The sequence below is a fragment of the Trachypithecus francoisi genome, unplaced genomic scaffold, assembly GCF_009764315.1.
Source record: "Trachypithecus francoisi isolate TF-2019V2 unplaced genomic scaffold, Tfra_2.0 Lachesis_group12, whole genome shotgun sequence".
In the NCBI taxonomy this organism is placed as follows: Eukaryota; Metazoa; Chordata; class Mammalia; order Primates; family Cercopithecidae; genus Trachypithecus; species Trachypithecus francoisi.
Genome location: NW_022681457.1, coordinates 82,481,462 through 82,501,853, shown reverse-complemented (window position 1 = coordinate 82,501,853; position 20,392 = coordinate 82,481,462). Strand labels below are relative to the sequence as shown.

The following is a 20,392-nucleotide window of genomic DNA, read 5'->3' as shown; positions in this document are numbered from 1 at the left end:
AATTTAAAAAATATATCCAATATTTTAATATTTTCAGTGGAATTTTGGTCCAAATAACCTATCCTACCATTATCAGAAACCAAAGCCTACCATTTCCTCTCTCCATTATCATTGAGCGGGTTTTCCTGGACAAGCTACAGTATTTGCATGAAATTCCTCTTGGCAGGGGAGGAGGGCACGCCTAGGATACTCTTTCAGATGAGCTGTTTTTACAACCCAAAGACTCTTCTTCCCTGCTACCACAGAGACAGAGTACTTCCTACAAATATGGCAGCCTGACTATATGATTCTTTACATAACGCCTCTTCTTTTGCTCTCTGAACCGAACTACATGTAGGAGGGTTTCTTCCACCAGCTGTACACTCAGTTCCCAAAACTACTGCAAGCAACAGATATAACTTTTTCATGTCAGGGTGGACTTTTCATCTTAAAGAACATGACTTTTCCAGTGCTTTCCAAGATCTACTATCTCTCGGCTCTCTCACCATTTCTGTGTTGCTTCCCTTCATTTCCTCAATGGCTTCTGCCTGATCTCATCTACTTGGGACAGTCTTTACATGTATTTTGAAGTCTACGGACTAAATCTCTCTCCTACATTTGCTGTGAATAGAGTTTTCAAGGTTTTTTGTTGTTGTTGTTGTTGACCTTGCTTTTGAACGTTTCTAGGAAGACAAGTTGAAATGCCACCAAATGAAGCTATGTTTTTACACAAAGGTTCAAATAATCTTGACTCTTCTCTCTCTCACACACATAACCAATACCCAATACACTGGCAAATTCTGTCAATGCTACCTTCAAAATATATTCAAAACTTGTCCACTTCTTGCCATCTCCATTTCTCTTTTAGTCCAAGCCACAATTGTATTTTATCAGGACTATTGTGTAGCCTCCTAATTAGTTTTCCTGCTTCACGTTAGCTGCCCTACAATCCATTCTCCATACAGAATTAACATTTCTAAGACAGAAGCTAGATCATGTCACCTGTGCTCAAAATCTCCCAATAGCTTCTCATGTCACTCAGAATAAAATCCAAAGTCTTTAAATAACTGTGAGGCCCTGCATTCCCTCCACCTCCTCCTCTCCCATTACTTGTTGCATTGCAGGCACAACATCCTCCTTGCTGTGCTTCACACAGGTCAAGCATACAATTACCTCAGGGCCTTTGTACTTGCTGAACCCTCTGTAGGTGTATTAGTTCATTTTCATGCTGCTGATAAAGACATACCCGAAACTGGGAACAAAAAGAGGTTTAACTGGACTTACAGTTCCACATGGCTGGGGAGGCCTCAAAATCATAGCGGGAAGTAAAAGGCACTTCTTACACGGCGGTGGCAGGAGAAAAATGAGGAAGAAGCAAAAGCAGAAACCCCTGATAAACCCATCAGATCTCATGAGACTCACTACCACGAGAATAGCACAGGAAAGACTGGCCCCCATGATTCAATTACCTCCCCCGGGTCCCTCCCACAACATGTGGGAATTCTGGGAGATACAATTCAAGTTAAGATTTGGGTGGGGACACAGCCAAACCATATCAGTAGGGAATGCTCCACCTCTAAATTTCCTCATGGCTTACTTTTTCTCACTTAATTTACATCTCTGCTCAGATATCACTTTATTAAGAGGCCTTCCTTAAACAATCTCTCTAATATAATGTTCCCTCCCATATCCACTCCTGTCTCCTGACCCAGTTTTATTTTTCTTCTTGGTATTTATTATCATCTAATATATTTTATTTGTTGTTGTTGTTGTTGCTTAGCATTGTCTTTTCTTCCATCAAAATCTAAGCTTTAGAAGAATAGGAACTTTGTCTTGTTTTGTTCCCTGATATATCACAAACATCTAGAACAGTGCCTGGCATTATAGTAAGTGCTCAGTAAATATCACAGAATGAATGCTGTGGACACAGAGGAACCCAACTGCAGGAAGTACAGTAGAAGGAGAGACCAGGAAACACCTTTCTTTCTGCCGCCACGTGATCTTCCACCTCCTTGACATCTAGCTTCTTTACTCACTACTCCACTCCACCTTTCCAAGGTCACCACTTCCAGCTTGAGTTTATAAATCCTCCTTGCCTGAGGCTCCTCAGCTTACTGACTTGGTGTCCAAATCCCAAATCTGATTGGTCTTTCTTAGTCCAAAAACCCATCGAGAGTCCAATTAGCCATTGCTGGGGGCCAGGGCGAGGGGAATGTGAGTGTATCTGTTTATATGCCAAGTATAGTTACCCTCCCCAGGCTTCTACAAAGAGGAAATAAATGCTGCGGAATCTTTAATTAAAAACAAAACAAGCCTTCTCTAATACATCCCTGACACCAACAGAGAGAACATATATAACTTCTACTAGGGTGCCTCTAACTCAAATGCCTTCAGAATCCTGGCAGGTAAGATAAATGGGTGAAGAGGCCAGGGTGGGGAATATGGCAAACTCGGGAGTCTATGCTGCATCCAAAGAGGGCAGCCACCGTAACTAACTACTGCCTAGAGGAACATGGGGCCAATGTCGCCAGATCTTCTGATTTTTCAAGAGAAGGCAGAAATCTGTATTTTAGCGTGAAATCTCCCACTTGTTAAATGACAACTAATCTAATTTTTTTACAAGAAAAAACACTATGCAGACTGAAGTATATACATCCACCGAGCAAATCTGGCTAAGAGATACAAGGGTACAACTTCTGTTTTGTAAAGTCAGCTCAAAAACAGGACATCCGTAATTTATCACACTCAAAAGCAATGTTTCTCAGGGGGGCTCAGTGTGAAGATTTCATTAGTTGGAGTAACCAGTACTCTCAGTCCCCTTTCACAGCACCTGCCCCCATCTTCTCTACCAATCCTGGTACAAACTTCCACCAACTTTTAACCATGAGAGACAGAAGGCTTATTGAAAACCATTTGGGCTTTGAAATCAAGTGGCTCTGGACTAAAAACAAAACAAAACAAAAAACCTCAGTATTACCTCCTAGCATTATTCCTTAACCTCCCCAAACCTCAGTCTACTCATCTGCAAAATGAGGATGCTAATTCCTACCTAGAAGGGTTCTTGGGAATAATGATTATTATTAACAGACTAGGAGCAGCCCCTTCCTAGAGAAAGGCATGATACTTGAAAATCTGCAATTGTGATACAGAATGTTCATAATAAACTAATGCCATCTACACCTCTTTGTGGAATAAGTAGAGGGTAAAAATGCATTTAATAAATAGCATAAGGATGGAAAATACAGCTCTCTGAAGACCCAGGTCTTCACACCAATGTAGTTGCTTGTGAACCTAGTCCAAAATGTCTAAGTTTGTAGAAACTAGCATTAATTAGAATTCATAGACATCAATTATGTGATTATTCAAGAACTCTCTCAACTCTTAAATCCATTTTTGTATGCATATTACAAAACAACACTGAGTCAAGTAAAGGCATGCCAATTCTCCAATGGCCTAAAAAAATAATAATAATAATCCTATAGTTCAGGGAGACACAACTGGGAAAAGAAAGTCCTGTTTCCAAAGTGTCAGCTACAACACTGTCTCACCAGTGGCTGGAATGCAAGAGTCTTCTATCCACTGATGAATGCAGAAAGCAATTGCTGTAAAAGGTCATTTCATAACCACTGAAAATACTGCCTTTCTCCCACCCAACCCTGCCCTGTGCTTTCTGGGGAGGAGTCATCATACCCGACCCTGTGGAGAAGCCATCAGGTCAGAAGCAGAAGCTACAAGGAACCCTTGGCTTTATACCACACAGCACGCCCTAGAGCAAGCCTGTCCAACCTAGAGCCCAGGAGAGCTTTGAATGCAGCCCAACAGAAATTCATAAACTTTCTTAAAACATTATGAGATTATTTTGTGATTTGTTTTAGCTCATCAGCTGTCATTAATGTTAGCATATTTTATGTGTGGCCCAAGACAATTCTTCTTCTTCTAACGTGGCCCAGGGAAGCCAAAAGATTGGACAACCCTGCCCTAGAGGGTCATGCAACAGGAAAGGGGGCATCTCAAAAGGAAACATGAAAACTATGCTCCCTCCAGGAACCGAAAGAACTCTCCACAACTGATACCAAAAACACGTTTCTCCTAGCAGAGAACTCTAAGTAGGCTTCTTCTCTACCCAGGAGGTTTAAAAAGAACGAAGTGTGTCTCTAATCACTGTACTCTCCCACCAAGAAGAGCTGAGCTCCCCCATTCCAGATTTGCCTGGGCCTATTCTTATTTCTCAGGCCCTCGTGGCTCTTATAATCACACATGTCGGTTATCAGTTTTCCTCCAGGGAGGCCCAAGCACCAGAAAATCACTTATATCCTTCACTGCCAAGCCTCCCCTATTAGGCAGGCAATCTGTAACTATTTATGCTATTTTCTAGATTTTAAAAAAGGAGGGGTGTCTAAGATATAGGTCAATATCAGCCAGGAGTTGACAATCATTGAAGACAGGCATTGGGTAAACAGGGATTCAGTATTCTATTTTCTTCATTTCTGTACATGTTTAAAATTTTACATAATGAAAAAGTTTTAAAAGGGAGGGTCGAAGGAGGACACAGATATAATCTGAAAACAAAACCAAATGTTCTTCACCCTCTACTCATGTCTAGATGCAGAAAAACCTGGGAAGTGCTCAGGCTCCCTCATCAACAGCCTAGAGGGTTCATGCGCCCTCAGAGTGGAGACTGTATCTCCTAAGCACTACTCAATGTCCTTAACAAAATAACGTCTGAAAAATTCACTAGAACTTTTCAAAAGTATTCTGGAAAAGGGGCTTCCCTTCTTGGCCTATAAACCCTTCTGCCTCTACTAATTACCCCTACAGCCTCTTCCTACTACTATGGCCTCTACTTCCGGTTCCAGACTACTGTGCCGAACAACCCAGTTATTGAAATAGCTCCTGGGTGGCAGGCAAACGCCTGTGTTCCAACAGGTTGTTTAGCTGCTTCTTCCTCCTGGATGTCAGACGTGATCAGCTTGTAGGAATATTTTGTATTTTCTTCTTCTTCCCTTTAAACTCAATTTGCTCCTAGTAAGATTTTTTTTTAATTGCCTACAGTGGAGTTTTCCAACTTCAACACTATTAAGATTTGGGGCTGAATAATTCTTTGTTGTGGGGGCTGTCCCATGCTTTACAGGGTGTTGAGCAACATCTATGGTTTGCACCCACTTGATACCAGTGGCACAAACACCACCCCAACTTATGACAACCCAAAGATCTCTAGGCATTGCCAAATGTTTCCTGAGGGACAAAATCACCTCTGGTAAAGAACTATTAGTCTAAAAAATATTGAAAATCCAAGAACAATATTGTCCTGGCCCCACACCCCAAAAAAATGAGATTATATAGTTTTTCTCCTACATATAGAACATCTTCCAACTTATAAATTTGTAAATATAAATATTTTGTAAATGTTGTATCTTAAGCCAGAAATATATAAAGGAACAAGAGTAAAATTAATTTAAAACCTTCACAACTATATTTTCTCTGTCTTCATGGCTTCCTGTGTGAATTTGCTCTGTCTTCATGGTTTCCTATGTGAATCTTATTTGTTTCCTCCAAATTATCCTGTTTTCCAGTCAATGTGGTAATCAAAATATTGTGCTCCGAGCCCTCTTTGAACGCCACATAATCTGTGTTTGAATCGGAAAGAAAAACTTCCAATGACTTCTCAGTACTCCCCATGACATGCACTGGCTCTCCAGAATCTATTTAACAGGTGTCACTGGACAACAGAATCCCCTAAAAGAACATTTCCCTACAAAATCAGGAAAAAGCGTCACCAATGCATCCCCCAGCCGAACTCCAAACAGTCACACCCCAATCCCATCTCTGTGTAACCACAGGAAGGCAGCATCCTCTCACACACAAAATGCTCCAGCCCTACAGCTCCCAGTTCCAATTCTGTATTTAAGACTCGGAGTCAGAAAGACTCACTGGTGCAGGCTCCATCTCACTGCCACCCCCTCTACCTCTGAGGCAGGAAGAATACCCGATTCCCAACCTGACCAAGAAGTGCAGTGGAAGGTTAAATGAGCCAGTGTCAAAAGCTGCAACACCCACTGGGAAATACTGCAATTTTTCTTCATTATGCAGAGGGTTTCCCACCATATTTAGATGGTAAACTCCCTCCTTGAGTAATCTGTTTTTGGTCTGCACAGGCCTTGCATTAGCCACAGTCTACGATACAGCTTTGGGGGCTACGCATTTAAAACTGTCTCTCCTCCCCACCCCAGTGGATTTCCCAGCTCCAATCAGTGGCTCTCCCAAACCTCTGTCCTCTTATTGCCCCTCACCATTCCCCTGGGAATGTCATCTTGTTCCTCCTTTCTCTTGCTTATGGGCAGGCAGTTGCTGGGTGCAGGGATTTTGCCTTCCGGGATCCACTCCTTCCTGGGCCCATTTCATGCCACGGTTGATCTCAGCCTGGATCCCCTCATCCTAGATTCTGGCCATGGCCTCCTAACTGGTCTCCCTGGTTTGGCCTTTCTCCTCAAATATAGTTTTCACTCTGACAATGGATAGTCTTTCAAGAGCACAAGCTAGAACAGCCAGAAGCCTTCTGTGGTTTCCCATTCCCTAGCACCAGATACAATCCTGTCTTCTTTGGTGCACAGTTTGTGAAGCACACCAAATGTTTGACCCTGGAGGTGTCCAAGCAGAAGCAGGATGAGCACTGAGTGGGACAGGTGCCCGCATGCAGGGGGATTTATCCACTAGATAGATGGCAGAGGGAGACGGGAGGAGGGAGTTAAACTAAATGACTTTAAAAGTTTCCTTTCAAGCCTGACTTCCCATGATTCTGGGAACTCTTTGGTCTGCCATGCAGGTCCTAACATCATCTGGCCCCTGCAAAGTGATGCCTCCTGCAAAGCGATGCCAGACAGTCCCCTATAATGCTCCTCACATGGTCCTGCACATGGTTACCCCACCTCTATAGGATGACTTCTTTTAATTGTCGTGTTTTTTTTTTTTTTAATTACAAAAGTAACAATCCTTGATGCAACAAAATAAAACAATACTGAAGTATTAACATGAAGTCCTTAACCACTGCACTCCCATGGGTAGCCAGTGGTTTCAGCAGAATATATGCCCTCCTAGTCCTTCCTATGACACACACTCCATTCACTTGACACCTGGTCTTATGCCTTAAGAAGAAGGATATTTTATTCTTATCTGCATTGACTTATCTCTCCAGTTCCCTAGGGTAGTAAGGCTAGTTAGTTCATCTGCTTCAATTGCTGTTATTCCACCAGTGAGGAATTGAAAAGGAAGGAGAAAAGGTTTCTTGCTCAAAATCACAGATTAGCTGGTGGCAGAGTTAAGACCAGAACAAGAACTCCTAACCTGGTGTTTGTTGTTATACTGTAAAGTGCTCTTCTCCTCCCCACCATGCAGAATATCATATTGTACAGACAGCAGGTAGAAATAATTGCCTCTTGAAAGCATAATCTGCAGGGGCAGGATTGTCCAGCAGTAAGTACTTGGACTTTGAACTCTGGCTGCCTAGGTTAGAATCTCGCTGTCATTTACTTAACTATGTGATCTGAGTTCAGCAACTGGGCCTCAATCTCATTATCCCTTCCTTATAGGACTGTTGTGAGAATTAGTAGCTTAATATCTGCAAACCCCTAAAAACAGTACGTATGTTAATAAAACATGCTATCCTACCTCTAATGTAACACCCAAAATACAATAAATATCTTCTTTATTAAAACATAGGCTGGCAAATTAAAACCAAATCTTGTTAGCTCTGAATTTTGTCTAAAAATGAATCAGCATGGGTGAAAACTCATAGAATATTATTCCAAAACAGATTTAAGTGACACAAGAACTGTAATCATTACTACAGGAAGGAATGACCTCATAAAGACCTCATACATCAGAAGCATTGTAACATTTACTGCACCAAATAATAAACTTTAAAAAAAAATCTTAACAGCCTCTATCAGTAATTATCTAAGTAAACTGGGCTGCAAATCTGTTAGAAAACTGTTTTTACCATGATAATATTTCTAGTAAATTGCTGCTTCTATACCAAAACTACTGGTGTTGCAGAACTGGCATGCTAATAGAAAGATTATTATAGAAACACTATTAAAATAAATCAGATATTATTAAAGATTCAACACTACAACAGCGCCTGACTACAAGAGATTTCAAGCTGCATTGCTTAACGGACAGATAAAAGTGCTAATTAAGTCCACTCTTAGAGGTTATCCCTAGGCAGAACTGTACACTCAAGTAGCAAGAGGTCTTCAGACTAAATGAGGAACCAGTAATGCCAACACAGCTGGACACAGCCCTACTGGGAAGATGGGGAGAGAATGGGAAGAGCCAAGGTTTTCTGAACACGAAGGTAACCTGGTAAAGCAGACAAGTATCCAAACTTACTTGAACCTCAGTGTTTTCCTTAACTGCTTCATCAGCAACACTTCTGATTCCTCCTTTCTTGAGTGAAGAAAACCAAATAACCCACCACAGACTGAAGACCCTCAATAAACGGCACAATCAGCGGGAGGCAGAGAAAGCCGTGCCATTATTACCAAAGCCTCCTCGAGCAACCAGAAGACGTGGAATCGCTCTCTCACCTTGGCCAAAAGCATCTCTCCACGCACCCAGAGCCCAGAGCTCTCAGAGGTTTTTAAAGAGTTGCCAGACTGAAGGCATTTCGTTCCAGGATCTATTTAGCTTTCCCACCTTGTTAATTAACTAATTAGGGATGGGAAAGCAACTCACCAATACAGTCAGGAAAAGGCTAAGTAAATTCGCCCAACTGGTCTAAATGTCAATGTTAAATTAAGAAAGGGGGCAAGCGCGAGAGACTGAGCCGTCCCCAGACTGCTGCAATCCAGAGCTCGCTAACGTAGAGACGAGAGACCCGGGCGCCCTGCAGCAGCAGCCTCCCGGCCCAGAGCCGGGCTGCCGGCAGGACTTCTGAAAGGGAAACCTGGACCAGGGCCACCCCGGGCACAGGGAACGCGGCGGGCGAGGCGCATCCTCGCCGCTCAGCCTCTGTCTCCCCGCATCTCTCGGACGTCAACAAACCCTGACCACAAAGTGAAACTTTCCTGGCCCCCGCGGTCGCGCCGGGTCTCTGCCCTCTTGCCTGGGAGCGCGTCGCGGGGACAGGTGTGGGGCCAGGGCTGAGGAGGGGCCCCCGCGCTAGGGCCGGAGGTTGTGTAATCGGCCAGGGAAGGGGGCTCAGGACAGCTCCTCGCGCTGGAGCTGCGGAGGCCGGACAGGGGACCCCAGCTGTGGGGGGCCGGCGCCCGGAGGCGTGCGGGGGGATGGGGAGGGCTCTCGTCCCGCCCCCCGGGACCGCCCCCGGGCGCAGTGGGGAGCTGCGGCGCTGACACGGCCCGGAGAGGGCGCCAGCGCGGCGGACCGAGCCCGAGGAAGGGCGCGCGATGGCTCGGCAGCGGCGGCCAGCCTTACCTGCGCGCCGGGCCGGGGCGGCGGGAGGCGGCTCGGGGTGCCAGGGTGGCGGGCGGCGGGCGGCAGCGTTGCAGCCACCCGGGCCACGGCATGCGAGGAGCCGCGGCGCGGCGGCGGGCGCGGGACTGACAGCCCCAGGCCCCGCCTCCAGGCCCCGGGCCCCGCCCCCTTCCTGGCTGCGCGGCTCGCCCCACCTCCTCCGCCCACCGCCGGGGTCAAACTCGGTCCAACGGCTCGGAGGGCGGGGATGTTCGCTTCCAATTGGCCCCAAAGGTGCCCGCCCCGCCCACTCCCTGCCCCTTCCTTGGCAGGGAAGCGGCGCTTGCGCGGTGGCGGGGGAGGGTAGCGGTTACGCTGAGCGCGGGCGTTCCTGGTCCCCAGCCCCCGGTACCCGGGTATCGTTTTTTCATCCTGGGCAGCTGGGACGCCAGGATGACCTAAGGAACAAGGATTCAGATGCAGACTCCACGGTGAATTGACCTTATTCACCTGTGAATGAACTTCCAGGAGAAAACCAAACTCGAATGGGCCAGGCTCTAACCAGAGGAGACCCCAAAACTGTGATCTGCATCAGAAAACGAGCCAGTCAACCGATTCCTGGCTCTGCCGGGTCTAGGGGTGCTTTATTCAAGCGCTGGGTTCGCTCCCTGGTCAGCAAGTATGAGGTGTTTGCAGAGGGTCTAGGTGTTTGCAGAGGGTCTAGAAGATGTTAAGTGAGATTAGCCCGCATTAGGGCTGTGCCAAACAGAAAGTGAGTGATGCTGAAGAAAGTGGCCTCTTCTGCTCCAGCCCTCCCTCCTCCTCCCCATCCCCTGGCTCTCCCACCTCTCCCGCCGCACCAGCTCCCTACCCTCCGCTTGTAAAGAGTATCAGGTCTCGCCCAACAAAAATCAGTTCCACTCAAGAGAACTGGAAACATGTCTATAGTAAAACTTGTACACAAATGTTCATAGCAGCGTTTTCAGAAGGTCAAAAAAGGAAACAACTGAATGTCCATCGATTGACAAATGGATAAGCAAATTATGGTCCATCCATACGATGGAATAGTATTCTGCCATAAAAAAATAATGAAATTCTGTTACATGTTACAACATGGATGAACCTTAAAAATACTGTAGTGCTCAATGAAAGAAATCAGTCACAAAAACCCACATAGTGTATGATTCTATTTATATGAAATGTCCAAAATAGGCAAATCCATAGAGACAGTAGACTAATGGTTGCCAGGGACTGGGAGGAGGGGGGAATGAGGAGTGACCGCTTAATGAGTACAAAGCCTCTTTGGGGGGTGATTAAAATGTTAAGGAATTAGACAGTGGTGATGTACCACTTTGTGGTGGTACATGTACCACCATGATGATGACTGTACAACTTTGTGAATATAACAAAAAAAAACCCCACAGAATTGTATACTTTAAAAGGGTGAATTTTATGGTATGTGAATGATAATTTAAACCAAAAATCCAAATGACCAAATAATTAAAAACAAAACAAACAAACAAAAACCTCTCTTGACACTGTATGCCCTCCAAGTTACCATGCAGTTAACCAGCCCTTCTCATCCAAGATTCTTGCAAGGGTAGCCCACACGTTTTCACTCCCACTTATACATTAGCTCCCTACAATGTGGCTTCTGCCTGCACCAGAGCTCAAATCTGCTCTCTCCTTGAAATTTTATCCTGTGGCTTTCTATGACCCCGCACATTTCTGGTTCCCCTCCTCCTTCTATTCTTTGTCTTTTGATCTTATTTTCTTGGCGAATCTATTTTAATCTTTTCAAAGCTCAAAACTTATTTTGATCTTTTCTGTGGCTCCTTTCAGAATCCTTCCTAAGTTACATCGTCCATACCTATGAGTTCAGTTCAGTTACTATGCTTCAAATTCTAGCCTCCACCTGATGTCCCACAGAGTTCTCAAACTTGGCATGTCATAAGCAATTTGTCATCTCCCCTTCCCCATCCTCTATCTTCTCTCCAGTAGTAACATCTACTACCACATTCTAGGACCTGGGAATAATCCTTGATTCTGCCCTCTTCCTTCTGCCAAAATCAATCACCAATTTTTATCTCATAAATGTTCATAAATCCCACAATACTACCACAGCCCTGGTCCATAGCTCCACTGTCTTTTGACTTTTAATTCCCTTCGTCTTTAGTGCCCTTCGGATCCGGTTTCCACACAGCTGTTGAAGTGGACACCCATTACTTCAGCCAGCGTAGCTCTTTCTTAGGGTAACATCACGCTGATTTTCCTTCAGGAACTCACTCCATGAGATACGGACTTAGGGGGACTGCCAGTGAAGATGATGACTTTACCTGGCCAGGTGTGCCCCCAAGCTGGAGCACTATGACATCTTTCATTTGGAATTTGAATCCTAGGTGGAATAACGCTAGGGGCAGTTGGCCCTGATACTTCCTGACCAAGGGGACTTGCAGTTGATTCCTGCTATATAGGTCCTGGGAAATTCCTTAAGAGCCTGGGTTCTTCAGATTTTTATTGGGTTTTCTGAAGGATCCCATATATCTCCAATGCACCCCCCTGTAGGAACTTAATTAGAATTATCTTCAACCAAAGAATCTGATATAGAAATGTGTCCAAGACGCAAACCATGTCTTTACTGAAAATTCATTAGAAGCATTCCATCACCTACCGGAAAGACACCAAGCTCCATAATACAAGCCCCAAGACCCTCCATTACTGTGTTCCAGGATCCCTGTCTGCACCTTCTCGCCCTACTCCTTACCTTGCCCTTACATCTCTGCCCTTCTGAATTATTTGGGGTTTCACATAATCTATGAGGTTTCATGCCTAAATACTCATGAGCTCCCTCTGTAGAACCCCTCTGTGCTCCCATCCAGCTCACTTGAGAAAGCCTTCCCTGGCTCTTCCCTGATCCCAACATTCTGCCTTCCTCTGTGTTCTCAAGGCACTTGATTTTCCCACCCACTCACTCACTGTCATGGTATTTCACCTACCTGCTTTGTTATCTGCCTCTCCCACCAAACATGGAGTTCCTCGAGGGCTGTGCCTTCTTTTCTGTTTCTCTGCCTCCATAATTCCTGAGTAAGAGAAAGGGATCTCAATATAGGACATTAACAAATCTTTTGATCACAGAGATGAAAATCCAGGCTGGAGGCATCTCATATAGGTTATCAAAAAAATTTATTCCTCTTCTGAAAAACATTCCAGAACACTGCCAAGACCCTAGTAAGACTGAAGGACACTTATTTAAATGATAGCTCTCATTCTCTAAAATCTTAATTTCTCCTGAAATCCTTCATGCTTTAATAAGATACAAAATTAGTTAACTCAGACAATTGTCTTCACCACTGTGACTAAATGGCAAAGTGTGTTTTAGTACATATTTTTAATCATAGTTGAAGAATAAACAGAATGTAAGCAAGAAAATCCATGGTTCTGTTTGGATGGCTTTTGTGAAACATGTACCTTAAATGGAATTATATAACCATCCATCTGCAAACGTTGAGTGAGGAGAGCTGGATTTCAGTCACAGCTTAGCCATGACCAGCGGCTTGACCTTGGACAAGACATTGCCCTTGGACACCTGCTGTCGGTCTTCTCAGTATCCATTTCTTTATTCTCCCACTATTGGAACCCCCCCAAAAATTTGGGAAACCACTTTTTCTCCATTCTAACCTATATGATATTATGGTTGTTCACCTGACCCCAGACTCCAGGAGTTGGGCCTGATTGTCTTAAAGCCATTGTTTCTAGCCTATCCGCCTGGCTACAGAAGTTAGTTCAAGGGCAGTCATGAAACCCAATCAGAGCAAAGGGATTTGAAACACACTTGCAAAGGGCTTCTGGCAAAGAAAAGATTCCTCTGCCTGTTGTAGATCCTATCAATGATAGATTAATGATAGATCAATGATAATGCAGCCATGTGTGACCACTAGGATAGAGATGAGATTGCCAGGCAGTGAAAGAATACTGAGGAAAGCAGAATGGGAAAAGAAACAGAATGTTGGTTATACTGCTGGGCAGTGAACAACTGGTTCAAACAACACCTGAAGCTGATAGACCTCTACATGCTTCAGTTATGTGAACCAATCAATTCCCTTTATTGTTGGAATTTCGTTTTCTGTCTATACCATAACTAGTTCTAACAGTAACAATCTCTCTGGGCCTCCATTTTTCATACATAAAAGTAATACGGATAACCTCTGAGGCTGCTGGAGTGCTGGGAGGAGGCTGTGGGAACGTGGTCACCTGGTCCAAGGGCCTGGGTTCGCTGCTTTCAGCCAAACACGCGCATCAAGCCGGGGCCTTCAGACCTCACGGAAGGCATCCGCCCCAGTCCACGTGGACTTCTGATGCAGGTTGAGAACAAAAAGAGGCACCTGGACATTCCCTGGAGCCCTCTGTGTGGTCGCGCTTCGGTGGAATCTGGGGGCCCTTGGCTGCCAGCCACGCTTGCTTGATAGCAACAGAAACCAGTTCTGCCCAACTCCGTGCCACAAAAAAAGCCACACCCCACTCACCTGACATCCACCCCATCAAGAGTCCATGCTGCTGAGCCCTGAGGGAGGGGAAGGCTTTGTGGTCAGGCTCCGTGGCCCGCCCTGGCCCTGCTCTGTTGAGGATGCGCAGGACGTCCTCTCCAACTGCACCATGCCCAACTGGGATGCAGGCGAATTTCATCCACACCAGAGAGGGGTGGGCAGAGTGGTGAGGCTTTTGTTGAACTTGGATCAGGAGATGATGTAAAAATGGCCCTGGAAAAAGACCAAGAAAGCATGGGACACTGGCGCATTGCGGTGTTCAAGTCCCACAGAACCCAGGTGGGTCGGGTGTTGAAGGAAACACCGCAGTCCCAACAGTGCCGGCAGCACCAACTAGGGCTTCCCGCACGAACTTCGAGCACTCGCGTCTGGATGCACAAAGAAGAAATCGTTCAGTTCTTCTCAGGGTTGGAAATCGCAGGAGTTGGCCTTGCAGGAGTTAGCTGAGAAGGCTCTTGGAACGCCCAAGGAGAGGACAAGGCACAGGGACATGGAGGTGTTCAAGAGCGGCCAGGAGGAAGTTAGGTCGGACTCAGGTCCCCCTGAGGCTCATATCCGTGCAGCCCCGGACCCCTGTGACCAGCCCGGGGCCGCCGGTAACTACCCTGGCATCGTGAAGCAAGCAGGCGCAGGATCCGGAGCCACGAGGAGCACGGCGGCCTCTGCACCGCCGAGGTGCATCGAGTGGGGGAACCTCAGCTACTGTCTCTCCGGAATGTGTGACCACAAATACAGCGACAGTGAGGTCACAGGGCAGAGCACCACCACCACTGCCTCTGAATGAGGGGCTGCCATACAAAGCGACCAAGAGAGACATTTACAACCTCTTCTCTCCTCTCAACCCGGCGAGAGTCCACATAGAGATGGGCCCAGATGGAAAAGTGACGGGCAAAGCAGATGTTGAGTTTGCTACTCAGGAAGAAGCAGTAGCAGCTACGTCCAGAGACAAGGCCGGCATGCGGCACAGATACATAGAACTATTCCTGAATTTGACAACAAGGGCCAGCAACGGGGCCTACAGCAGTCAGGGGATGCGAGGCATGGGCGTGACCGCCTACAGTTGTCTGGAGAGCCAGTCAGTGAGCGGCTGTGATGGGACTGGCCACAGCGGGCAGAACAGCATGGGTGAATAGGACTTGTTTTGTTAGCAGCATTTGAGTTATTTCAATCAAATTCTCACAGGCCGCCAACAAGCAGTGAAGACCAGTCATAATGGAGGAAGTTGTGGGACCCATTTTGCACTATGAGTTTGTGAAATCTGGATTTAAAAATTACCTCTTTAGGCCAGGCGCAGTGGGTCAGGCCTGTAATCCCGGCACTTCGGGAGGCCGAGGCGGGTGGATCACTTGAGGCCAGGAATTCACAACCAGCCTGGCCAGCATGGTGAAACCCCCTCTGTACTAAAAATACAAAAATTAGCCAGATGAGGTGGCAGGCTCCTGTAATCCCAGCTACTCGGGAGGCTGAGGCACAAGAATCACTTGAACCCAGGAGAGGGAGGTTGCAGTGAACCAAGATGCACCACTGCACTCCAGCCTGGGCAACAGAGTGAGACCCTGTCTCTCTCTCTATATATATACCTCTTCAGTGTTTTCTCATGCAAAATTTTCTTCTAGCATGTGTTATTGAGTAAACTAAAACTATTGTCAGCTTTTCTCAATTAACATTTTGTTAGTATACTTCAGAGAGAAGTTATCCGACTTTCAGTATGTTACACATGGACCTTTTACACCACATCACAGTGAACACATTGGGGAGATATGCTTTTTTGGAAAACTCAAAGGCACCAGCTCCCAGATTCAAAGAAATGTTTCTCATGTTTGTTCATTCTAATTTATATTTTCATTTAAGATCCTTTAGGTTAAGTTGAAGCTTTTTAAAAGTGAGTTTTGAAAATTGAGACACAATACTAATACTGGAGGAATTGGTGAGGCCTTGACTTAAAACTTTCTTTGTACTGTGATTTCCTTTTGAGTGTATTTTGCTAAGTTAAACTTGTTAAATTTTTTGTTAACTAAACTTTTTTCTTAAAATGAAGACTTTTTCACAATGACTGGCACAGATTATCTACTCAGCAAAAGACAGCAAAATGACTGGGTGGTTCAAGATAATTCATTTTAATCGTAATGTATTTAAGTGTGAATTTAAAAATAGTTTCATACATCAAATCTGTGATCTCCCTTGTGTTCTAATAATGAGGCTAAATAAAATTCTAGTAAAAATGTAAAAAAAAAAAAAAGAATTCTGCCAGTTCTCACATCCTATGAGTCTTTCTGAAGGGTAAATATACTCATGAAAATTTAAATATATTGTCTTTTACCAGTAAGCACTAAGGATAGTAGGACTGTCCAGTTTAACCCAACAAAAGAAAGATAAGACTAGAAATGCAAACAGAAATCCTTCATCTTTGGCCTGTACTAGGAGTTACCCTGATCTCCACCTCCCCTGCTAGCCCTCTATACTTCAGCCACTTATTCCTATACTCTGAGAATAGTTAGGGGCGGAGGATAGTAATCTGGAAAGGAACCTTACAAAGTGGCCCTGCTTACTTTCTTTCATCATTCTTGCTGATGCCCCTTGTTGGCCTTGGACCCCTTGTTCAGATTCTGACCTCTTCTACCCAAACTCTTTGACATAAGTCTTCCCAGATCACTCTCCTCTGCCTTCTCTCCCTCCCCAGATCTGACCCCTGGATTATAGATTTAACTTGGCATCATGCCCTCATGTTTACATTCCCAGCCCTGACCACTTTCAATCAGTTGGAAGTGGTGATATATTAGGCAACTCCAAAGCACAGATTAGTTTATCTGTAGCAACACGTCCTAAAGGAAGAAGTCCAGGGATGGTTATTTAGTGGAGCAGAGTCACTTAATAAAAGGCATTAAGCACCTTAGAAGCCTGAAGGTTTAAGCAAATTGTTTTATACACTGCACTTGCAATTATGTGTGAAAGTTTTCACATACCTGGCTTCCTGGATACATAGCCTTTTAAAAATAATGCATTTGGAAATGCAATTTAATCAATGTCCTAATTTGAAAAAGCATTATCTAGGTCCCCGATAGATACTGTGTTGGAACACTGGGGCCATACCCGAAGCTACTGGGACCTCAGGGAAGAGTTAATATGGAAAGAATCCTGGTTGTTTTTCCAGAAATAGTTAGAAATAAAGAAATTAACTAGCATGCTGCTAGTTAACTTTGTTCTCTCCTCTGGCTTTGCAAGATTCATGGGAAAAGACCTTCAGCACTGTTGTGATTGAATCATTTCACATGTTATGACCAGATAACCTTTGCATATAGAGATGACTGGGACAATAGTCCCATTCTTGAGGAGCTCAGGAGTTTGGGGAGGAAAAGGACACTACATCAGTCAGGTCCAGCAGGAAACAGCTCACCCCACTTAACGAGATCTCAATCAAGGGAGGACTTAGAGAAGTGTGGGCAGAGCTGATGAGGCATCTAGATACCAACAGCAGCAGAGAACCATTACCACCCCTAATAATGAAGAGACAAGTAGAGTGAACAGGAGAGTGGGAACCATGGGGGAGGGGCTCCCTCAGGAGCTGCAGTCAGACAAAGATCTGGCTTCTACCAGAGGGGAGGCTTCAAGGCTAGGACCATGGGAGAAACTGCCTTGACCTATCTTCCCTCCCATTCTCTAATACCCTGCAAGTTGCAAGTACGTATCATCCACTAACTCAGACAGAAAACCCACTAGCAAGAGAGTCCGGATGATAGTCTATAGGGATCAGCCTGGGGAAAGAACTAAGACAGATGTAGATAACAGATATGGCAGCATGAACAAAGAATAATCAAATCACAACACCCCATTTTCCACCCAGGTCCCCTTTTTTCCCTTCATTTAAATGAGAACCCCATCCCAAACACAAGGAGACACAAGTTATCAGCCACTGTATTATTACTGGTGACATCATTTCAAGTGTACTCTCACCTGGACCCTAAATTTTGAGCTTGGCTACCATCAGCACTCCTCACGTAAAATAGTATGGAGAAGGCAAGGGGAGGATGAGGTAATTGGCATAAAAAATAAGTATGGTTGCTATGGTCTCCCCTTCTGTAGTCTTTCATGAGGCCGGAGCAAATAATCACTGCTTCCTTTTATTCTGTGATCACTTTATCCTCTACTAAACACTTATCACCTTATCTTGAGAAGGTCTGAGATCCAAACCTTCATCCCCAAATAGCTGAGCCCTTACTACTCCTCTCTGCAGTGGGTGGTCAGTTTCCCACTGACCTTCATTATTGGACATGGAAGTCCATGGAAGTCCTGGTAAGTGACCCCAGAAATCCCCTGAGTTTAAAATATAGTCTTCCCAGCCCTATTGCATGGCAGCAACCCGCTTTCTTCTTGGTACCCAATATAGTGATCCCTCCTCTTCCTGTTGGTTCAATGGTGTGAGTTCCAAAATGGCCAAAGACAGGCTCAGCTTCCAATTCCTTGGTGGGAACATTCCTCCCTTAGGAATATTCAGGCTCAAGATCATGGAGATGGAAAGCAAAAGTTCTATTAAGTGGAGTATTAGCTGTGATAGTTACAAGGGTCACTCCTAATGCTTCCCCGTGTTTCCTACCCCACAGTTCATGTTATGAAGGAGACAGGACCAGATACTGACTGCTGGTTTAAAGTATATACTAATCCTACAGGTGAGCTCAAGCTTTGCAAGGCGTCATATCCCAGTTGGCCTACTGAACCCTCACTACAGACAGCTTAGAAGCCCTGTGTTGAAGATAACAGCTCTGCAGTCAATCTTTGTCCCTGGATGACAATGTGGAGCACCAGTCTAAAACACTCATTTTGTAATTGTTATGTATGAGAGAAATGCATCCCTATCTAATTTAAGCTATTCTACTTTACCATCTCCTGGTTACATTATTTTAACATTGCCCTAGTTAAGACAGCCATCTTGGCTGTTAGCATAGCCCTAACTTATGCTTTTTCTGGTTAAGTTGCCAGGAGTGTGGATTGGGGTGGAGGATGGAGAGAGGGGAGGGCCTCTGGTCTTATAATCTGGGCTTAAATATGCTGGTTTGCTGCAGAGTCCCTGCTGGGCAGCCCTGTGCCTCGGAAAACCACCTCATACATTGATTCCAAGTGCTGTTCTTCCTCAGTGTCCTCCCTCTATGGTGGACAGCTCCCAGGGGATTCTTAGTGTCTTTCCAATGGTTTTTCAGATTCCTCTCTCTTCTGCGGTTCCCTCTGCTTTCTGAGATATCCTCAGGGAAGGGTTGAGTAACTGTTGCTGGTTTCCCATCCTACGCTGAGATGAGGCCGTGGAGGGCCCGGAGCAGGGGGAGGAGTAGGTATTCCAGGAAGGCAGCTATATATTATATCACTTCATTTCTATGAAATTTCCAGAATTGGCAAATCCATAGAGACAGGATGCAGAGTCACAATTTCCAGGGTCTAAGGAATGGCAGGAATGGAGGGTGACTGCTTAATAGGTAGGGGGTTTCATTTGGGGAACAGTAAGAATGTTCTGAAATAAAGCAGTGGTGATGGTCACACAACCTTGTAAGTGTACTAAATGCCACTGAATTGTTTCCTCTAAAATGACCAAAATGGTGAATTTTATGTTATGCAAATTTATCACAATAAAAAAACAGTAAAGTGGTTGGATTTTATTCTAATTGAGTAGGAAGATGCTCAAGGGTTATAGGGGTGACTCTGGCAGTGACTGAAGTTAACAGAGCTGTAAAAGAATCGTTTGACCTTGTAGTCCTGCTTGGAACATCTGTTTCCTCCTGCATGGGGGGTGATGGGGATGGAAGGGAGTAGGGGGAGAACAGGCAGAGTAGAGGATGCCGACTCCAGAGAGGGCAAAAGGCAAGCTGCTGGTCTAGGCATCATTTCTAGGTTTTCCTGATTGACATGGATTTTTTGGGTTTTTTTGTTAATTTCTTTTTTCAATTACTCAGCATTCTAATACCTTCCTATGTGGGGAGAATCCAAATGGGAGGAGTCCTCCTTTGTAAACCTTGGTTATAGGTAGGAACCTTCTCTCTGTGCCCTGTCCCACACCCCCACTGGCCAACCACACTTGGTCTCAGACCAGTTAACCCAGCCCAGCTAACCAGATACTCCTTCTGGGACTTGGAATCATGACGAGTGATGCAAAGGCACAGATGAGAGCAGGTGAAAGTACACAGAACAGCTGCGCCACCAAAGATGAGAGTCCACTGGCTGCTGTGTTGTGCAAGATCTGGGGCTTTGGCATTGCATGTTCAGGGGCAGCTGTGCCTGGCAGCATCCTTACCAGACCAATTCTGAGGGGTGACCTTGGCTTTGGCAGCCACTCCCTGACCTCTTGTTGTGGTTATTTTCTGAGCATAGTTCACCTACCCCATTTCAATTCTCAAGCTATCCAATATCCTTCCAATAAATTCCTTGACTGTTCAAGTTAGCCTGAGCTTGTTTCTGTTACTTTTAACTAGGAACCC

At 45.2% G+C, this 20,392-nt stretch overlaps 1 protein-coding gene and 1 pseudogene across 1 annotated transcript in view; one reads left to right on the top strand and one right to left on the bottom strand.

Annotated features, from left to right (window-relative positions):
* Positions 1–9,585, bottom strand: part of HIVEP3 (HIVEP zinc finger 3) — a 529,998-nt gene extending 520,413 nt beyond the window's left edge. Inside the window, exon 1 of the mRNA XM_033226865.1 lies at positions 9,412–9,585. The gene's annotated coding sequence lies outside the window, so the exon portion shown is untranslated. The remainder of the gene's footprint in view (positions 1–9,411) is intronic.
* A 3,687-nt stretch (positions 9,586–13,272) lies between these two features.
* LOC117092775 lies at positions 13,273–15,268 on the top strand (annotated as a pseudogene).
* The last annotated feature ends 5,124 nt before the right edge of the window (positions 15,269–20,392 follow it).